At 44.2% G+C, this 20,363-nt stretch overlaps 1 protein-coding gene and 1 non-coding gene across 18 annotated transcripts in view; both read left to right on the forward strand.

The window, feature by feature from the left end:
• The first annotated feature begins 9,993 nt into the window (after positions 1–9,993).
• RGS6 (regulator of G protein signaling 6) overlaps positions 9,994–20,363 on the forward strand; it is a 612,180-nt gene continuing 601,810 nt past the window's right edge. For 10 of the 17 annotated variants that reach the window (XM_005212100.5, XM_005212105.5, XM_002691051.7 and 7 more), the window contains exon 1: positions 10,562–11,074. The gene's annotated coding sequence lies outside the window, so the exon portion shown is untranslated. Of the gene's footprint in view, positions 10,083–10,296; positions 10,386–10,561; positions 11,075–11,303; positions 11,452–11,843; positions 11,928–14,395; positions 14,524–15,801; positions 15,874–20,363 lie in introns of those variants that run through there. The other 7 variants (XM_024998111.2, XM_010809581.4, XM_024998112.2 and 4 more) reach the window with 7 other exon arrangements.
• On the forward strand, positions 13,787–13,859 carry TRNAC-ACA (transfer RNA cysteine (anticodon ACA)). Its single transcript has one exon. It is a non-coding gene; the product is annotated as a tRNA-Cys (tRNA).

Genomic DNA, 20,363 nt, shown 5'->3' on the forward strand with positions numbered 1-20,363 from the left:
GTGTATGTGTGTGAGGGTAAGTGTAATTAACACAAATTATAAAGTGAAAGAGGAGAGTGAAAAAGTTGGCTTTAACGCTCAACATTCAGAAAACAAAGATCATGGCATCCGGTCCCATCACTTCATGGCAAATAGATGGAGAAACAATGGAAACGGTGGCTGACTTTATTTTTGGGGGCTCCAAAATCACTGCAGATAGTGACTGCAGCCATGAATTTAAAAGACGCTTACTCCTTGGAAGGGAAATTATGACCAACCTAGACAGCATATTAAAAAGCAGAGACATTACTCTGCCAACAAAGGTCCATCTAGTCAAGACTTCGGTTTTTCCAGAGGTGATGTATGGATGTGAGAGTTGGACTATAAAGAAAGCTGAGCACTGAAGAATTGATGCTTTTGAACTGTGGTGTTGGAGAAGACTCGTGAGAGTCCCTTGGATTGCAAGGAGATCCAACCAGTCCATCCTAAAGGATATCAGTCCTGAATGTTCATTGGAAGGACTGATGTTGAAGCTGAAACTCCAATACTTTGGCCACCTGAGGCGAAGAGCTGACCCATTTGAAAAGACGCTGATGCTGGGAAAGATTGAAGGCAGGAGGAGAAGGGGATGACAGAAGATGAGATGGTTGGATGGCATCACCGACTCAACGGCCATGAGTTTGAGTGAACTCCAGGAGTTGGTGATGGACAGGGAGGCCTGGCGTGCTGCAGTCCATGGGGTCGCAAAGAGTTGGACATGACTGAGCGACTGAACTGGAGAAGGCAATGGCACCCCACTCCAGTACTCTTGCCTGGAAGGTCCCATGGACGGAGGAGCCTGGTGGGCTGCAGTCCATGGGGTCGCTAGGAGTCAGACATGACTGAGCGACTTCACTTTCATGCATTGGAGAAGGAAATGGCAACCCACTCCAGTGTTCTTACCTGGAGAATCCCAGGGACAGAGGAGCCTGATGGCCTGCTGTCTGTGGGGTCGCACAGAGTCGGACACGACTGAAGCGACTTAGCAGCAGCAGAGCGACTGAACTGACTGATATGCTTTGAGGATTCTCTCAAGCTTTTTGACCCTGTTTTGCTCTCTGTAGATAATGTCACTGCTACAGGAAATTCTCTAAGTTCCATGACTTTAAATCCCATCCATATTACATCTGCAGCCCTCATTCTTCCCCCAAAGGACAGAAATGAACATACAACTTCCCAGCAGACATGTCAGACCAACACGGTCCTAGTCTGTGTGCTGGTGTCCAGCACACCTGTTCCGTCTCACTGTTCACTTTGGTAAATGGTGCTATCCTTTTTCCTAGTTTGTAAGGTTAGAATCATTCATGACTCTCTTTTTCTCATAATCTTTATTCAGTTTATCAGCGAGTCATCAGTTAAATTATATCCTTGAAGTCAGTGATTTCTCATTACTTTCACTCTGTCATTGTAAGCTGAGACAAAACACCATCCTCCCTTACCATACTGATTACTACAATAGCTAGTCCTTGGGCTTTCCCCCCAGAGTCTGTTTAAAACACAGCAGCTAGAATTTCAGTAATAATTATGATTGTTGTTCTCCTACTCAAAGGCCTTTCCCCTCCCAGCGGTTTTCCACTGCACTTAAAATAACATCCAAAGTCTTTATCATGGTCTCAAGGTTTGCCATGATCTGAACCCCAGGTATTTCTCTGAACTTTTCTCCTTCTACTCTTTCTTCCTTGTATATTCTGCTCTTCTTTGAACATGCCAAGCTCATTCTCACCCAGAGCCTTTGCAAAAGCTGTTGCTTCTGTCTCACTAGATTTTACCCTAGATATCTACACGGCTTGCCCACCCTCTTCAAGTCTGTGCTCAAATATCACTTATCATCAGAAAGGCCTTCTGTAACCTCTGGCTGTAAAATTACATTATCCAGCTTTATTTTCTTTATGACATTATTGTTACTGACAATATATTTATTTGATTCTTTCTTTCCCTTTTCTTTCTATTTAACCTTCCTTACTACAAGGTAGGTGCTATGAGGACAGGCTTTATGTCTGTTTTGTACATGATATATTTCTAGCACCTAAATTGTGCCTGCTGTTTAGTAAGAACTCAATAAATATTTGTTGAATGAATTAATAAACTCTCAAAGCCACCCTGAACAAATTGAGGTGATACCTTTTAAGCCATAAATCACAAAAGCCTTATAACTTTCAAAATATCCTATGGACTTAAAATTTTTTTTGGAATAATTTTAGAGTTACAGAAAAGTTCCATGATGGCATGGAGTATTTCCATAACTGCTTCACCCTAATGTAATGTTTCCATATACACCTTCCCCTAATGCTAACATCTTACATAACCCTGGTACACTTATCAAAGCTAAGAAACTAACACAGGTGCAATACTGTTAACTGAACTACCAGCTTGATTCAGGTGTCATACGTTTTTCGGCTATTGTCCCTTCTGCATTCCAGATGCAATCCAGGACGCTGCATTGCACTTACTCACATGTTTCCTCTGATTTGTGTCAGTTTCTCATTCTTCCTTTGTTTATCGTGATCATGATAGTTTTGAACAGCACTGGTCAGGTATTTTGGAGAATGTTCCACGTTCTTTTTGTTTGCCACAGAAGTCAACGTAATAGGAATTCACCAAAGGGGAACCCCAACACCCATTGAAAAATTTTGCTCTAGCTTACTTCTTGAAGGCTCCTGTGAGAGCAGGAACTCATTCACATATGTAGGAGATTGTGGGGGCTAGGGAGATCAGGAGAACAGGGATTAAAGGCGAAGAAGCTTTTTTTTACAATAGCTCCCAGCAGATTTTCCATCAGGTCCCTTTTGTCATACGGCCACAGAAATGGAATCACCATGACTAGCTTAGTTTAATGAAGATCCACTCTGGATCTAGATCATCCTTGACTCATGTTGCTAGAAGGGGGAGAAGCCAGCAAAGATGAAAGAGGAAGTTGAGGAGCATCAGCGATTGGGATGGGGCAAGGAATGGGTTTGGTAGACAACAAACTTTCTGTTACAGAGTCAATTTATATATTCTGTGTGCCCATAAGGCTCAGATAGGTTATGGCCTCCTAGGAATAGAACATATCACAAGCGTGGTGCTTATCAACAGATGGCTGGTGTGAACAAACAAACTATGGTATAAATCGTACAAGGAAACACTAGCCAGCACTAAAACTGAATGGGCTGCTGGTACATGGAACATCATGGGTGAATCGCAAAGGCATTATGCCAACCAAAAGAAGCCTGATAGACAAATGTGTACTGTATGCTTTCAATGATATGACATTCCGGAAAACGCAGAACCATAGGGACAGAAAACATCAGTGGCTGCCCAATGAAGGTGGAGGGAGGTGACTGGATGCAAAGGGGTATGAGGGAACTTTTGGAGGCTCATGAGAATGTTCTCCAGATTAAAGAGAAAATGGCTATTGGGTCTTGGGTGATGGCACGAAAAGGGGCAAAGGAACATTGTCGAACATTTTGAGCATCGGGTACAGTTCGGTTGTCTCGAGAAATAGTCATCTACCTAGGCTTTGGTTTGGGCAAATGGTACAAATTTCATTTCTGTGTTCTTTGGAACGTCAATTAGGAGTTGGCAAACACAAGACTGCGAGGGCTGAGAATACCCTATGAGCTGAGCTCTGGTTCTTAAATATTTGCAAAAGATCTTAAATTAATGAAAATACAGTTCTATTAAGGAGAAAGCTTTGCCACGTCTTGCAGAGGGGGTTTCACAAAGGGTTTTACAGAGGATGGTATGTGTTCAGTTGAGGGAGATGGGGCTAACTGCTTGTGTGTGCATGCATGCTAAGTCGCTTCAGTTGTGTCTGACTCTTTGCGACCCCATAGACCATACCCTGCCAGGCTCCTCATGTCCATGGGATTCTCCAGGCAAGAATACTGGAGTATGTTGCCATGCCCTCCTCCAGGGGATCTCCCCAACACAGGGATCGAACCCACTTCTCTTATGTCTCCTGCATTGGCAGGTGGGTTCTTTACTGCTAGTACCACCTGAGAAGCCCAACTGTTAGTGACTGTTAGATTTTGCCTCAATAAAGGATCTTTCTAATTGAAGTACAACACTATTTATCAAGGTCCTAACCAGATGTACCTGTAACTGCTTATCAAAAACTGTGGGAATCCCAGAATCTAGCAGCAGGGGGACAGAGTAGAGGTGAGGGACAGATATTTTTGGCTGAGGTGACCAGTGCAATATTTCAGATCACATCACACAAACAGCTGCCTATTCTGTGATGATTCTGGCCACAAGATCCTAGATGGGGGTGCCTGAAATCATGCCTAGGAGGTGATCTGATGAAGAAGCATGGTCCAAACAACTGATGTGAAGAGAATCCCATGGTTTGTTTGGGGCTGGTGTAGGTTTTCAAAAACTTGTTATTGTTGATGTAAATTTTCTCCTCTGTGCATTGGTTGTATACATACATATCCTGACATCTTGATTACTAGACACTGCTGCTGCTGCTGCTGCTACTGCTGCTAAGTTGCTTCAGTCGTGTCCGACTCTGTGCGACCCCATAGACAGCAGCCCACCAGGCTCCCCCATCCCTGGGATTCTCCAGGCAAGAACACTGGAGTGGGTTGCCATTTCCTTCTCCAATGCATGAAAGTGAAAAGTGAAAGTGAAGTTGCTCAGTCGTGTCTGACTCCTAGTGACCCCATGGACTGCAGCCCACCAGGCCCCTCCGTCCATGGGATTTTCCAAGCAAGAGTACTGGAGTGGGTTGCCATTGCCTTCTCTGGTTACTAAACACTGGGACTTTGTAAATATACGTTCCAATCTGACATAACATTACTTCTGAGTTTCAAAACATTACCATTCCAGCCCCATGATATAAACACATTCCCAGACACACAACGTTCAAAGCCACAGACCAAGTACTAAACTGTGTAGTTGTACTGGAAAGAGAGAAAGAAAATCCTCTTCATATCACAATTAGCTTGCTTGCCAGAGACCCCTCCTGAGAAGGAGATTATGCTGTTAGTAGTAACAGAAATGCTGGGCATTCTATGAACGAAGTGACTCACAGGTTGTGGGTTGGTCACAAGTTGTTGGAGGAGGTCACAGTGAGGATGTGACCTCTGGTTGACTTGTGAGCTGAACCTGGGCGATCAGAGGCTCCTCCCCATCTCCCCATCCTTGGAATGAACATCCTGCCCACATTATTACAGTGTTCCAAGAACTGTCACCTTGACTAAGTAAGGTATTGTTGAGGCCATCCGAATGGTATACATGACTAAACCCAGATAAGACCTCTAGGTAAGATTTCAAGATTCTGGCAGGGTATAGAAATCTACTTGCCTTACAGCCACCCAAAGACAAGCCTCTCATGTAAATTCCTTTGCTTGTGACAACTGCCAGCTGCCAATCTGGAATGGTCTGCCTCTTTCTTCAGTCTCTCCCTATCCTCTAGGGTCATTTTTCAAACCAACACAAATGTTTTTTCAATGGCAGAGCCCCAGGTCCCATCACTAGAAATTTCTACTTAGCAGGTGTGAGGAGGTACTCTTTACTGCTAAGCTGTAGTACCTCAGGTGATATGGATGCTGTGGCCTTCTAGAAAGACCCTTTTGAGAAAGACCTCTTTTTAAACTATCTAACCAGGAAATTTATTTTCTTTTAGGGTTTGCTGCTGCTGCTGCTAAGTTGCTTCAGTTGTGTCTGACTCTGTGCGATCCCACAGACAGCAGGCCACCAGGCTCCCCCATCCCTGGGATTCTCCAGGCAAGAACACTGGAGTGGGTTGCCATTTCCTTCTCCAATGCATGAAAGTGAAAAGTGAAAGTGAAGTCGCTCAGTCGTGTCCAACCCTTATCGACCCCATGGACTGCAGCCTTCCAGGCTCCTCTGTCCATGGGATTTTCCAGGCAAGAGTACTGGAGTGGGGTGCCATTGCCTTCTCCAGATCTTTCAGGGTTTAACAGGGGGTAAAATTTAACTCAGAATTTTTTTGTCCTTTTATTGCCAAAGTGCAAAGAAAATCTTCAACGCGTTTAATATCTTACAATTTAAAGGAAAACAAATCCATTACATTAATTTCAGTAAGGCCCACAACTACATATAAAAACTGAAGATTATGATCCAAAAGAAAACAGCTATTAATTCTCAGACAAGAAGACTATACTAAAGAGGTGGGGGGAAGATGAGCACTTGAGGAAAAGCAGCATCAGCTGTCAAGTGTCACAAAATCACAGTCTGCGGAAATAGGCCACGTGGTATCAGACTCATTATCCTCGGAAATCCACTGCCATAAACACGTGCCCCAAATGCACTGATCCCACTGTTTTCCTACCTTCGCCTGCCAATGCAGTTGAGACTAAATTGTCAACTCATTTTCATTCTTCTGTGCAATTTATCACCCTGATTGAGGGCTATGCCACAGTCAATTCTATTACATACTTTCCAGCAACTCCTTACTTGTTAATAAAATAATCAAAGGATTCAGGATTTTATCTATACATATATTTTACTTTATACTTGAGTTTGGGGATGACCCAGATAATCACAATGCTGTGATCACTGACCTAGAGCCAGACATCCTGGAATGTGAAGTCAAGTGGTCCTTAGAAAGCATCACTACGAACAAAGCTAGTGGAGGTGATGGAATTCCAGTTGAGCTATTCCAAATCCTGAAAGATGATGCTGTGAAAGTGCTGCACTCAATATGCCAGCAAATTTGGAAAACTCAGCAGTGGCCACAGGACTGGAAAAAGGTCAGTTTTCATTCCAATCCCAAAGAAAGGCAATGCCAAAGAATGCTCAAACTACCGCACAATTGCACTCATCTCACACGCTACTAAAGTAACACTCAAAATTCTCCAAGCCAGGCTTCAGCAATATGTAAACCGTGAACTTCCTGATGTTCAAGCTGGTTTTAGAAAAGACAGAGGAACCAGAGATCAAATTGCCAACATCCGCTGGATCATGGAAAAAGCAAGAGAGTTCCAGAAAAGCATCTATTTCCGCTTTATTGACTATGCCAAAGCCTTTGACTATGTGGATCACAATAAACTGTGGAAAATTCTGAAAGAGATGGGAATACCAGACCACCTGATCTGCCTCTTGAGAAATGTGTATGCAGGTCAGGAAGCAACAGTTAGAACCGGACATGGAATAACAGACTGGTTCCAAATAGGAAAAGGAGTACGTCAAGGCTGTATATTGTCATCCTGTTTATTTAACATATATGCAGAGTACATCATGAGAAACGCTGGACTGGAAGAAACACAAGCTGGAATCAAGATTGCCGGGAGAAATATCAATAACTTCAGATATGCAGATGACACCATCCTTATGGCAGAAAGTGAAGAGGAACTCAAAAGCCTCTTGATGAAAGTGAAAGTGGAGAGTGAAAAAGTTGGCTTAAAGCTCAACATTCAGAAAACGAAGATCATGGCATCCGGCCCCATCACTTGATGGGAAATAGATGGGGAAACAGTGGAAACGGTGTCAGACTTTATTTTTCTGGGCTCCAAAATCACTGCAGATGGTGACTGCAGCCATGAAATTAAAAGATGCTTACTCCTTGAAAGGAAAGTTATGACCAACCTAGATAGCGTATTCAAAAGCAGAGACATTACTTTGCCAACAAAGGTTCGTCTAGTCAAGGCTATGGTTTTTCCTGTGGTCATGTATGGATGTGAGAGTTGGACTGTGAAGGAGGCTGAGTGCTGAAGAATTGATGCTTTTGAACTGTGGTGTTGGAGAAGACTCTTGAGAGTCCCTTGGACTGCAGGGAGATCCAACCAGTTCATTCTAATGGAGATCAGTCCTGGGTGTTCTTTGGAAGGAATGATGCTAAAGCTGAAATTCCAGTACTTTGGCCACCTCATGCGAAGAGTTGACTCATTGGAAAAGACTCTGATGCTGGGAGGGATTGAGGGCAGAAGGAGAAGGGGACAACAGAGGATGAGATGGCTGGATGGCATCACTGACTCGATGGACGTTGAGTATGAGTGAAGTCGGGGAGTTGGTGATGGACAGGGAGGCCTGGCGTGCTGAGATTCATGGGGTCGAAAAGAGTTGGACATGACTGAGTGACTGATCTGATCTGATCTGAGTTTGGGGAAAGACCATTATGTGCCGTATGCCCTTAAGAAGTTATTGCTGAGTGAGTGAATGAAATGTTGAGCTGAATCACATTATTGTATATATTCCCAAAGCAGTAAATCAAATTATATTTTCAGTACAGTGAACAGTGAGTTGATTCTTAAAGAAAACTCATGGTGAACATTTTTGAAAAGAGATGATTCTGGTGGGGGCGGGGGGAGGAATGTATCTTTTTTGAAAATCTTTTGTTTTGCAATCATTTTAAATTACAAAAAGTTGCAAAAACATTTCAAAGAGCTCCCTTACACCCTTAGAGTTGTAAACATTTCTGAATCATCTGAAGGTAAGTTGCAGTTGTGATGTCCCCTTTACTCCCTCATAATTCAGAGTGAATTTTCTAAAAACAAGAAAACTGTCTTAAATAAATGCAGTACAATCTCAACATCAGGAAAATAACATTGATCCAATTTAATTCAACAGAATGCATTGAAGTTTTGCTGTTAATATCATTTACAGGTCTTGGATGCCATTCAAGACTCTTGCATTTAGTTGTCCCTTTAGCGTCCCTTAATCTTAAACAATCTTTAAAGATTATACATTATATCAGGAGACAACGCAGGTTGATTTTTCCCATTACTGTTTTTTGTGTAAACTTTTGCCAGTTGATTAAGATGCTAACTCCCAAGTATTATAGCTGTAATGTTAATAAGTATTTCATGCTTGTTAATTAATAATGAATATATATTAATGATAATTAATGAGTTTTTTAGGAACATGCTTTGAGATTATAAATATTGTCTTGCTTATCAAAAGTTTATCCACTATTTCTAGTATCCATTGATGATTCTGGCCTGAATCAATTATGGTGATTGCAAAGTGGTGATTTTTTAATACTGTCTTTCCTTCTTCTATTAATTGTTTTCCACTGGTGGAACTTCCTTTCTCTCTTTCTGTCGGCATGGACGCATTGATTCCTATTTCGCACAAAGGTTGCAACCTGTTTCTGTCATTATTTATTTTGATGCTTAAATGGTCCTGGATTTGGCCAGCAGGAACCCCTTCAAGCTGCTTCTATAGTCTTTCATTTATTTTTTTTACAGTAGGATCTTGCTGGTTATCTATTTTAACTACAGCAGGGTGTACATGCTCAATCTCAAACTCCCAATCTATCCCTCCCCTCCTCCTATACTCCCCCCCCCCGCCCTTATTTTTTTGACATATCTTTGTAACTCTTTATGGAGAAGGAAATGGCAACCCACTCCAGTATTCTTGCTGGGAGAACCCCATGGACAGTGGAGTTTAGTTGGCTACAGTCCATGGGATCGCAGAGAGTCAGACATGACTTAGAGACTGAATAGCATAGCTCTTTAAGTAGCTTATTTTATTGCTCAACAAAGTATTCCAGTTTCATTCCCTACACATGGAGCCATAGTTCCTCTTGGTGGAGAATGGTATTTAGAAAAGGAGTCTGAGTTCCAGGCGTGTTCACTGTAGTAGCGGTGCTATTGCTCTCTCAGTGGACAGAGCTAGGAAATACATATATGTTCAGTTGTTCAGTCCTGTCCGACTCTTTGCGACCCCGTGCGAACCTGGCAAAAACACTAGAGTGGGTTACCATTTCCCACACCAGGGGATCTTCCTGACCCAGGGATTGAAACCGCCCCGCCCCGCGTCCCCCTTCTTGTGTCTCCTGCATTGCAGGCGGATTCTTTACCCACCGAGGAAGCTCCTTCTAACATCGATATTGCACACCGACCCCATGGTTACCGTGCGGAACAAACAATCTTGTTTTATTTCCACCTGCAGCTTCCTGAATCCTTAACTAAGCATAACATTTCAAAGCTCCCACATCAAAGAAGGCCCTCAGTTACCCTTTCTCATTTTCTGTCTCCAGCGTTTTCCTTCTTTCTCCAAGATTATTTGCAGACTTAAGTTTTCTTAAAAGTTCTTTCGTGGCGTACTCGAGAAGATTCATACACCTCTCCAAATGCAGCCTGTGGTGTAAGTGGTGAATCAGTAAAAATGACGAGGTGAGTAAAACACTATCCCTGACGATCGCGGCGGCCCATTTTAATTTAGAGGGTGCCAGCTACACGTCAACGAGGGACTCAAAAGCTACCGGGCAAACCGCTCCGGACCAGGAATCCCTAGAGAATCCTGGCGCCACCGAAGTTTCCAGTGGTGGCCAGCTCTAGAATTGCCGGAAGGAGCCTCCGTCTCTCTGAGCCGCTTCGCCAGTGTTCTCGCCGGCGCTCGTGTCAGAAATTTCTAGTCCCCCGCCCCTCCTTCCTCGGGCATATCTCCGTCTGGACCTTCCGCAGCGCTGGGAGCAGGTGAGCCGGGCGGTGGCGCGCTGCGGACGCGCCCAGGTGCCTCGGCCCCGCCCCGCGCCTGTCCGGGCCCAGGTGCCGGCGCCCAGGTGCGCGCGGCGCGGGCTGCAGCTCCGCCCGATACCCGACAGCGGGCGCCGCTGCAGCAGCTCCCGAGCGGCGGAGCTGAGCGCCTTCGCGACTTGGGGCAGCTCCTGCGCTCGGCCCTGCTCGGCAGCGAGAGCTCCGCCCGGGCGCCGGGTTCCCGGAGCTGCCGGAGCGGGCGGGAGGGCGCCGAGGGGGCGGACCGAGCTCCGCGGACCTCGCCGGCCTGGAGCGGGAGAGGCGGGCGATCCGGGAGCGCCCGGGAGCGCGGAGAGCGGGGCCAGCCCCCTGCGCGCTGGAGACACCCGAGCGCCCCGTGCCTTGGCACGATGCGACCCGCCGCGTCTCTGCGCCGGCCTCCGGCTTCGCTTTCTGCTCGCTGAGCCCCGGCGCTCGCCACCGCGGAAACTCAGAAAGACCGGCGAGACGTGGGAGAGCCGCGCGGAGACGCACCCAGACGGACCCAGACGTCCCCTCTGCCCCCAAGAGGCTGCCGACCCCTCGATTCCTGGGCTCCTCTAGCTTTACCATGAACCTGGCGCACGCTTGGCGTTAGGAGAATTTTCTGAAGCCGGAGTGGGAGTCAAGGAAATTCTTTGGTTGCTAAGGTAATTGTAGTTGTGACAAAAAAAGGGGCAAGACACAAACGGGGGAAAAAGATGTTTTCCAACGCGATGCCCTCCACCCCTCCGGCTCCTGTGTGTTTTCATTTCGTCTCCCGAGTGTGGATGCTTGTCCATTTCAGATGCGTGACAGGTGCTGGGGTGTTTGTGTGTGTGTGTGTGTGTGCAGTTTGGGACTGTAGAGGCACGAGCTTACATAAGTGGTTAGGCAAGCTGGCGTGTGGAGTTGTGTGGGGTGGGTGCAGGTCTGCACAGAAATCCTGTTCCTGGGTTTCTGGGTGTGAGGCACTCACCGGCCGGGGCGAGCTTGTAGAGGGTACGTGCTTTTAGGGACTTCCAGCCTTCTGATTCCGCGATCTCAGGTGGGGCAGCTTTACCTCAAAAGCAGTCGTTCATTAACTTTTTCTCTGGATAAGCGCACCCATTTGTGGGTTGGAAGAAAAGAAAGCGGGCGGCGAGGTGTTGGAGGAGGGATGGGTGGTGAGGTTGGCTGGTTTGGGGACTGCGGCAGGAGGGGCCGCGTGGATAATTTGCTCCGTGAGGATGGCAACTCGGGTTGCGTGAGGGGATCGTGTTTACAGTCACTGCCAGGCTGCGTAAGAAGTGGCCCAGCGAGACGAAAGGACAGTGACCCGGAACATTTAATTTTGTTCAGAATGGAAGCTGCTGAATTTTATTATTATTATTATTTAATTTGATGGAATAGGAACGTTGTTTCTTTGTCTCTTGTTTCGAGGAGTGGCATTTCTGCGCTACAAATTGAAGATATTTTGGGTCTTGTTCTTGGCCTGAAATTGTTCCCTCAGCATTTATCAATGCTCAGCAGCTGGATCTGCAGGTAGTTTCTGATCAATACCTTTTAGCGGTCCCAGAGTAAAACTGCAAAAATAAGCACTCCTAGGTAAAACCTAACATTGGACCTTTTTCTTAGCAGAGGGTGATGAGAGATGGAAGAATAAAAACTGGGCTTATAAGTGTCGGGATGGAGGGATGGAGTTAGAGACTGAGCTACAAGTTTGTGTGTGTTGTCAAAAAAAAAAAAAAAAAAAAAGCTAGCCTGAAAGGAAACTGTCAGATTTGACTTAATAGGTAAGGCTTTTCTAGATCACTTTTCACAGGCAGATAAGTAATTATATGAAGTTGGCACTGGGGAGGTTGGTGGGAAACTTTCTCTGAGCGGTATAGTCATTATAGTCTTGCTTCTTTATTAATTTGTTGTTTTTGCAATGGGTGGGGAAAGCAAGCAGAGAACTGAGGGAAATTGGAGATTCTTCAGAGGGTCCTTGTAAGCAAAGGCTCACATGCTGAACAGTGAAAACCAAGATGGTAAATCTGTTCTGAGTTCTCCAATACTAAGCAGAAATGTTGTGCAGATATGGTGATCTTATGTACTGTAAATGTTGGCATATTACTACATATATGTATATATAGCCTAAATAATTTGTCCTTTCCTGAAAGTGTAAGTTCCAGAAATGTCAGCTGTGGTGAGGTATTTGGATGAACTAGGTAGCCACCGGTGTTTCCTTTTCCATAATAATTACATCTGTTCTTAACTTCACTTTCCTGTCTCCTTTAAGAAACTTTAATTAACACGCACTGAATTTATATTGCTGAGAGTTTCAGTGAAACAATGCTAGATCTTCTTCCAGCAACAAATTTGTCTTATCGAGTAAAACTTTACAACAATGCTTTTGTGGCAGAAATGTCTCTTTAAATGAGACAGCCCTTATTTTGTTAATTTATGATTTATGGAATGAGATAGCCAACATAGTTTTTTTTTTTTTTTTAAACTGAGCAAACATTTCTTGAGAAAGAAAAAAAGAAATTTAAAGGATATTTTGGGCAATGAAATGTGCCAGTAATTTTGAATGTCTTAGTGTCCACAAGGACAGGATTTGACGTGACCGTAGGTTCATTCTCCTTCTTATTTCTCTGGTATTCTCCCATGCATTTTATCCCCAGAACTCCCAAGACTTTGCCAGGAATTGCCAGACCTTCTGTGTTGTGCCAGGGGTTAAACATCAGGGAGATATGAGTAAGGAGCTATGTGTCACATCAACATTTTTCAAAAGAGATGCTCTCAGAGATCTCAGTACTGGGATTAGTTTTTCCTTTAGCTGTACAGTCAGCTTGTCTTAATTCATAGTGCTTTGAACCTAGGGAAGCATTTAACCTCTTCATTTTCAGTGCCAGCTGGAAGGAATGTATTTACAGAATTTCATCTTCATTGTAACATATAGCATGATATAAATAATTACTACACACACACTATCCTGCTGTATGGAAAGAAATAGAATTATAAAATAAACCTTCATGTTGAGTAATATGGATGTAACATTTAAAAAAAAAACAGTTTTACTTTTTTCTTGATTACAAAAGAAATAACCATTGGGAAAATTTCAGAAAAATACACACCCATAAAAGATCATTTGTAATTCTCCCACAAAAGGTGAACCACTGTTGACATTTCGGCATACTGTTATGTTCCTGTAGGCTATATTCTGATCATATTCTGATCACATTATTCCTTGAATTTTTACCGTTCTTCCTATTCTCCCACCCCCATTTGTAAATTGTAAATGAAACTTGGATGTGTGTTAGAGGTTTGGGAGATTACTACTAGTTTGATAGATGGCTTTGATAGATCAGGTTTTAATTTTTGTTATTGTCTTTATTTTAAAAAGGAGGAAATTGGCTTCCCTGGTGGCTCAGACGGTAAAAGTGTCTGCCTACAATGCAGGAGACCCGGGTTCGATCCCTGGGTGGGGAAGATCCCTGGAGAAGGAAATGGCAACCCACTCCAGTATTCTTGCCTGGAAAATCCCATGGGCGGAGGAGCCTGATAGGCTACAGTCCATGGGGTCACAAAGAGTCAGACACGACTGAGCGAGTTCACTTCACTTATTTTAAAAAAGAGTAGTTTCTCTTTTTTCTGTTGTCTTTGAAAACCAAGGTTTGCATTTTCGATTGGCAATACTCCCTATGAGATTTAGGGTTTAAAGTATCAGAAAAGAAATAGAGCATTGGCCGTGCAGAGTGGGGGTAAGGTTGGTGGTGGGAGACCTGAGTTCTGGTTTCAACTCCTCCACCAACTCATGTGACTTTTGGCCTCTGGGCCTGTTTCCTTAGAGGACAAATGACACTTTCAGATTTAGCTCAATAAGCTAACCGCGTATTTGTCAGTTTGACGTTTGATGAGGGTGATCTTTGTTTGAAGCAGGCTTTTTCAAATGCGGATGGCTAGGATCACCCCTTGAGTTTTGGACTTGGTCTGGGGTGAGGCCTGAGAATTTACATCTCTAACAGGATGATCTGCAGATGATGCTGATTCTGCTGGACCACCCTGAGAACCAGAGAGTAAGCTCCTTGGGGGCGAAACACTGTTGCAGCTGTCTTTGCATCCATCTGCCCCATGCCTAGGAATGTACCTGCCGGTAGGTGCCTAGTAAACATTGTTGAATTCTCTTACCAGTTTTCTGCTTGGGGAAACAACTTTCCGAAGCAGTCTAGATAAAAGAGCTCATCACCCATCATTTGGAACCATTAAATCTGTAATAAGAATAATAATAAGTCATGAAACCCCGATCTTCCAAGTGCAGGGAGAGCAAAAACTGTTCACTAGTAGGCAATTAAAATGCACATTAAACCTAATGAGTTACATTAAGTAACAACTCAGAGTACCTGCTTGAGAAACCACAAAGCTCCTCCAGTGCTTCATGGCTGCCTCCCTGAGACCTGTAAAAGGCAATTCATTTTCTACCACATTCAGATTCCAGTAAGGGGAAGGAAGTTCACTATTAATTATCCCAAGTACCAAGGCAATGGCTAAAGCAAGCAGTGGTCCAGACTCCACCCCTCACCCCCCAAAAGGCAGACCTCCGCTCCTTAGCTCATTTTGACCAGTCTTCGACCACGTAGGTCTCCCTCTTATGACCGAGGAAACAAGAGAGAAGGGTGGTGAGAATGCGTTTATTAGCTAGGAGGTTCCAGCTGGCTGAACCATCGGTCAGAACTTGTTGATCTTCCTTGTGGCTACTTTGTGGGTAAAATAAATGTATCCTTTTCTTCTACTTCCATGTTAGAAACATAGGGTGCAGAGGACACCCATTTTTAAGGATGGAAATGGAAAAATATGTCAATAGTGAAATACAGACAGAGCAGGTGTTCCTGTGAGTGAGGCTTTTCAAGTGAGTTGTGGTGGAGACAGCTGTTCAAGCTTTTGAAATACTTTGGTAAAACCATTAAAGGAAAAAAATCACTTTTGGCACAAAAAACTCCCTTGTCCACTGCTATCTGCCCTACCCTGGAGGCTATTTTCTTGCACGGGGGTGGGGGGCAGGGAGACACACACTTCCAGGAGAGCATCCTGAGATGAGAGTGTCCTGTGTGAACCTGGACCGGCGGTGGCAGCTCTTGGAGGTCCCCAGATGCCTGTGTTGCTCTCAATATAGGCCAGCCCTGAGCTCACACAGAGCTACGATCCATAGCTCTTCAGGTAGCACAACAGGCTTTTCACACCCCGTTCATTGTGTCTTCGTCTGTAAAATAAAAATAAAGAATATACCCCTTGAATATGTGTGGTTGTGATGAGAAAAATAGGATCCTGGGCAGAGGAGGCCCAGTAGCTGGAGAAGATGGGCCCTGTTACGTCATAGTTGTTGGTTTCTGATAATTTTGATAATGAGTTATTCACAACCCTGGTTGTTCCCTAGGCGAGATCTGAAACCAGCCCCCAGACACGGAGGACACGGAGATGGAGGAAAAGAGGAAAACGCAGCAGATTGGTAGGCGGCAAATGTAATAAGCAAGGGAACTTACATAAGAGGCTTGTCTTAGACACTGCAAGAGGGGTAGCTCCTTGCACCCACCCGCCAGTACCTTCAAAATTATGTTTTTTTCAGGCCTATGTTTCTGTTTTGAGGCTCTAACTGGGATCAGTCACATCTTTAGTCCAGACGGTCTCAGCAACTTACTGTCTCAAGGTTATGGTCTTTGCAAATGGCTCCCTAGGGGAGGGTGGGCAGAGTGTACATTCCAGGCACAAGGAGGGGTGAGAAGCCTCCAAGTGCCCATTCAGCTTGCAGGTCAACTGGAAGCCACGGCCTCTACATGACCTCCTCCCGTGGGAGTCTGGTGGGAAATTGGTATTTCAGGGCAATGGTTTCCGACTCTTCTGTTCCTGTGGACCTGCTCTATCAGCCGAGTATTGGAGGAACTTCTGAGTTCTTTGGAGCAGCCGTCCCCAACTTTTTTTGGCACCAGGGACCAGTTTCATGGAAGACAATTTTTCCATAGACTGGAGGTAGGGAGATGGTTTGGGGATGATTCAAGCTTGTTACATTTATTGTGCACTTTTTCTATTATTATTAAATCAGTTTCACTGCAGATCATCAGGCATTAGATCCTGGAGGTTCCCTACCCCTGCCTCGGAGAATGCTGCTCTGTGATTCTGACCCTGGAGGATGTGGCCCAAACATTCAGGGGAAATGTGGAGTGGAGGATGGCCTTCCCTGTGGCAGCCAAAGATTTCCTTGAGCCTAAAGGTCACTGGTCACCAGCAGGAAGAGAAATGAAACACAGGGGCTGCAGCTGCATTGATATCTCTTGTGCCAGACGAGGCCGTGTGCTGTTTTCCTCTATTTCCTTGGTATCTCTCACAGCACCTGTGCATGGTAGGGGTTTGGTAAATATTTGCTGAATTGTTGACCTGCAGAGTGACAGGTCTGTAGGGGGGCGGGACGGTGAAAATGGAAGGCAGGATGGACTAATAGTAGTGCAGTGTAGACTGGACCCGGTGTGGGGGCAGAGACCTTTTCAAGGGTGGGTGCATGGACTGGTTTGGGTGCGGGTGCATGGGCAGTTACACAGAAGATGCAAGGTACAAGTGGTTATGATCCTTATTCTTATTGCTTGCTTGATTCTGCCTGGCTAGATTCACCTGAGAGCCACAATATAGTGAGGTCCTCCAACCTAGTTTGCAATTGTACATCCATGTTTGTCTCTCCCACTGGTTTTTTCTTGCCCCACTGCAAGGCAAGACACAGGATATGCTTGAGAGAAATTGGATTCCTAAGCCCAAAGTTGCCCAGCCTACAAAGCTGTGGAGCTGTCGTATGGCAGGCACTGACCTTATAACTGTCAGTACATTAAAGAAGGGGACTACAGAGGATGAGATGGTTGGATGGCACCACCGACTCAGTGGAGATGAGTTTGAGTAAACTCTGGGAGTTGGTGATGGACGGGAAGGCCTGGCGTGCTGTGGTCCATGGGGTTGCGAAGAGTCAGACACGACTGAGCGACTGAACTGAACTGAACCTGTAAAGCCATTGGAGAGCAAAGTTTTTGATAAGAATTAGGTGGTATCACTCCCATTTTACAGATGAAGAAACTGAAGTTGAAGAAGTGGTTCAGCCACTTGCCCTTGGTCAGATAGTTATTGAGTTATTAAAACCAAGATTTAAATCCAGATCTTTTCTGACCCAAAATCCCGAGTCTTGCGGATATATCACTAGGTCAGGGATAAACAGAGACCCTTCCCTTGAGATCAGTTCAGTTCTTTTGGAGAGAAATAGAAATGAATAGAAAATAAACAATAAAAGATGTTAATTGATGATTTAGGAGCATAATGCATAGAATTTTATGTCAGATTATGTAGCAAGTAGACGATGAAGCCAGTAAGTACCGTTTAGTTCAGAGAGAACACTGTATAATCAGACCTGGAAGAGAGGCTTTGGGAGAGAGGCAAAAATGTCATAGGTGAACAGAGGGGATAACAGCAAGCTTTTCAGGTAAGAGGTATTAATAATAATAATTAAACCAATTGTTAAGCCAATTATTGTTTGCTTTCAGAGTAAGAGCTAATATTGTAAAATCTTCATTATCATGTCCTCCCAGACCATCGTAGCTAAAATAAAACTCCTGCTTCCCTGCAGTGCTCTTTATTGCCTTATCTTCAGCTTTATCACCATGACATTGCACTATATGTTTTTCATTTGTATATTGTCTGTCTCCATCCACTAAAATGTCCACTCCCTGAGAGCAAGAACTCTGTTTTATTCCCTCTTGTTGCTTCACCATTTGTCAGATTCTGGTTTATAGTAATTGCTTGAGAGCTGATTGTAGAATGAATGAAGGGAGGAAAAAGCCTTAGAAAACGGGTTGCAAACTCAAACACAGAGCCAGTTAGGTAAAGCAGATGAATGAAGCAAGTGGGGTTTCTTTCACGTTAGCTTAAGTTGTTGCATTTTTTGACCCATCCAAATCATGCTTTATGTGTGAAACATGTAGAAAGTTTTTACTCCCAGAAAGAAATGTACTTATCCTCAGTTTTCTTGAAACCAGGGGCCCTCTGCCACATTTTTGAAAGAGAGATAGGAGCCAGAAAACAATTTTGCTTTTTTTAAAAGCCCAACAGCCATCCATGTGTGATGATGAATGGCATCTGGTGCTAGACCTCAGGGTCGAGAAGCGTTAGGGTAGGTGAGGACTGTGTTAAAGCAAAGGGTGTGTGCTGCTCAGAAAGCTGTTGTCATCCATTTGTTTCATCCAGTTTTAGTCATTGGCAACTAATTCCAATTAGAAAAATATTATAGGGATCTACACTGCCCAATCCAAATAGAACACTTGTTTGAGCTGGCGGTTGTTTTTTTTTTTTTTTTTCCTTCTGCTTATGACCTCTGTAGAAGAAAAACAACAACTTAAATATCCTATATATCTTTCTCTGAAGCCACTATGTAAGTGTTAACAGTATTTAGATTCCAAACCGAACAGGAAGCTGCCATTATATTATTTTGCTGACCATACATCCTAAAACAAAGACTGATTCAGCAGCTGGTCAAAATAGAAAGGATGCATTCACAAAGATTACATTTATTGATTATATTTGAGTTGTTTTTTTTTTTAAGGGAAGGCACTTTAACTTTCAGAATGGCAGGTAGTTTAGGGGCTTGACTGCTGGTGACATTAGACAAAACCACTTAATGCTACTGATCTGTGTTCTCCCCAGGTGCAGAACAGGGCTGAAAAATTATGATTGCTTTGAGGGCATTCTTGAAAGGGAGAGTATTCCTGGAAATCTGAGGTTTAGTCAATTCTTAGTTGGGGGCTGGGGGAGGATACAGGTCCCTATCCTAAGTCACTGTTGATCTAAAGTCTCTGGTGTTCTTCTCTGCTCCTTGTCTTGCTTGTTGATCGTGTCAGTGGTCCCACTACTGAAGGCCCTTTTGTAGATGATGATTAATCAGATGTGGCTCTGGTGTTTAGGAAGTTTTAAATTCTGTTGAGGGGGAAAAAGATGGATTAACAGGATGTGGTAAGACAGGCACGCTTACATGGAATGGGGGAGGGAGACTTCACTGAAGAGGCTGAGTGGATGAGCTGGGTGTTGGAGGACCAACGGGTTGGGGGCCTGCAGTGATGCGGCAGGAGACGCAGGTGGCCAAAGTGTGCTTCAGGCAGTTCAGTGTAAGTAAAAGATTAGAGGTGACATAGTGTGCAAAGGATTTTTAATACCTCTCTTTTGAGTCAGGTACTTTCAGTCTGGGTAGATGAGCTTAGAACTTAAGGGGAAACAGGGAAAGGTAATTTAGGTTGTAAGGAAAATTGTTGACTATTTATGTTTACTGCAGGTAAAATGAGAAAGCAAGGCAGACTGAATGACATTTTCCTCACCTGATGTTGGTAATGGAGGATATGTCACAATGAATTTCTAGTTACTTCTCACTGTTATCAAGGAGTTTGGTCCCCTGCAGTGAAACGAGAGAAAATGGGTTTGCTTTATTACAGTCAATGCACAGCTTCCATGCAAATGGGCATTTCTACCCACTGTGTCAGGCTCACTTTCCAAATGTTCAATGCCTTTTTGACTTTCGGACTGAGAGAGTGACCACTGGCTCCCGGATCGTCCTGTGGCTCAAGGGGAGAGTGGATACATCTTGGGATAAACTTAATTTAACTTGCTTGGCATGACCAGTTAGGAAGTTCTCAGATGTCTCACCCTAACACATAGGGTGTTTAGCTTTATGCCAAAGCATATGCTGTCGATTCTAGGTTTTCCCTTCTTTGGCTTCCTTTAGCTTTCAAAAGCTTCTCTGCAAAAACCACTTACCCAGCCTGCCATCTGCCATACTCCCCCACTTAAAAAAATCCATTTCTAATCCCCAGTTTCTTATATTTTCTAATTGTCCTTAACAGGAATGACCAGTTGACTATCAGAAGTGTTATTTGGAAGTAGGCTTTTTTTTAAGTTGAACTTTGCTTATTGAGAATTCTTGGT

Source organism: Bos taurus, chromosome 10 (assembly GCF_002263795.3).
Source record: "Bos taurus isolate L1 Dominette 01449 registration number 42190680 breed Hereford chromosome 10, ARS-UCD2.0, whole genome shotgun sequence".
Classification (NCBI taxonomy): Eukaryota; Metazoa; Chordata; class Mammalia; order Artiodactyla; family Bovidae; genus Bos; species Bos taurus.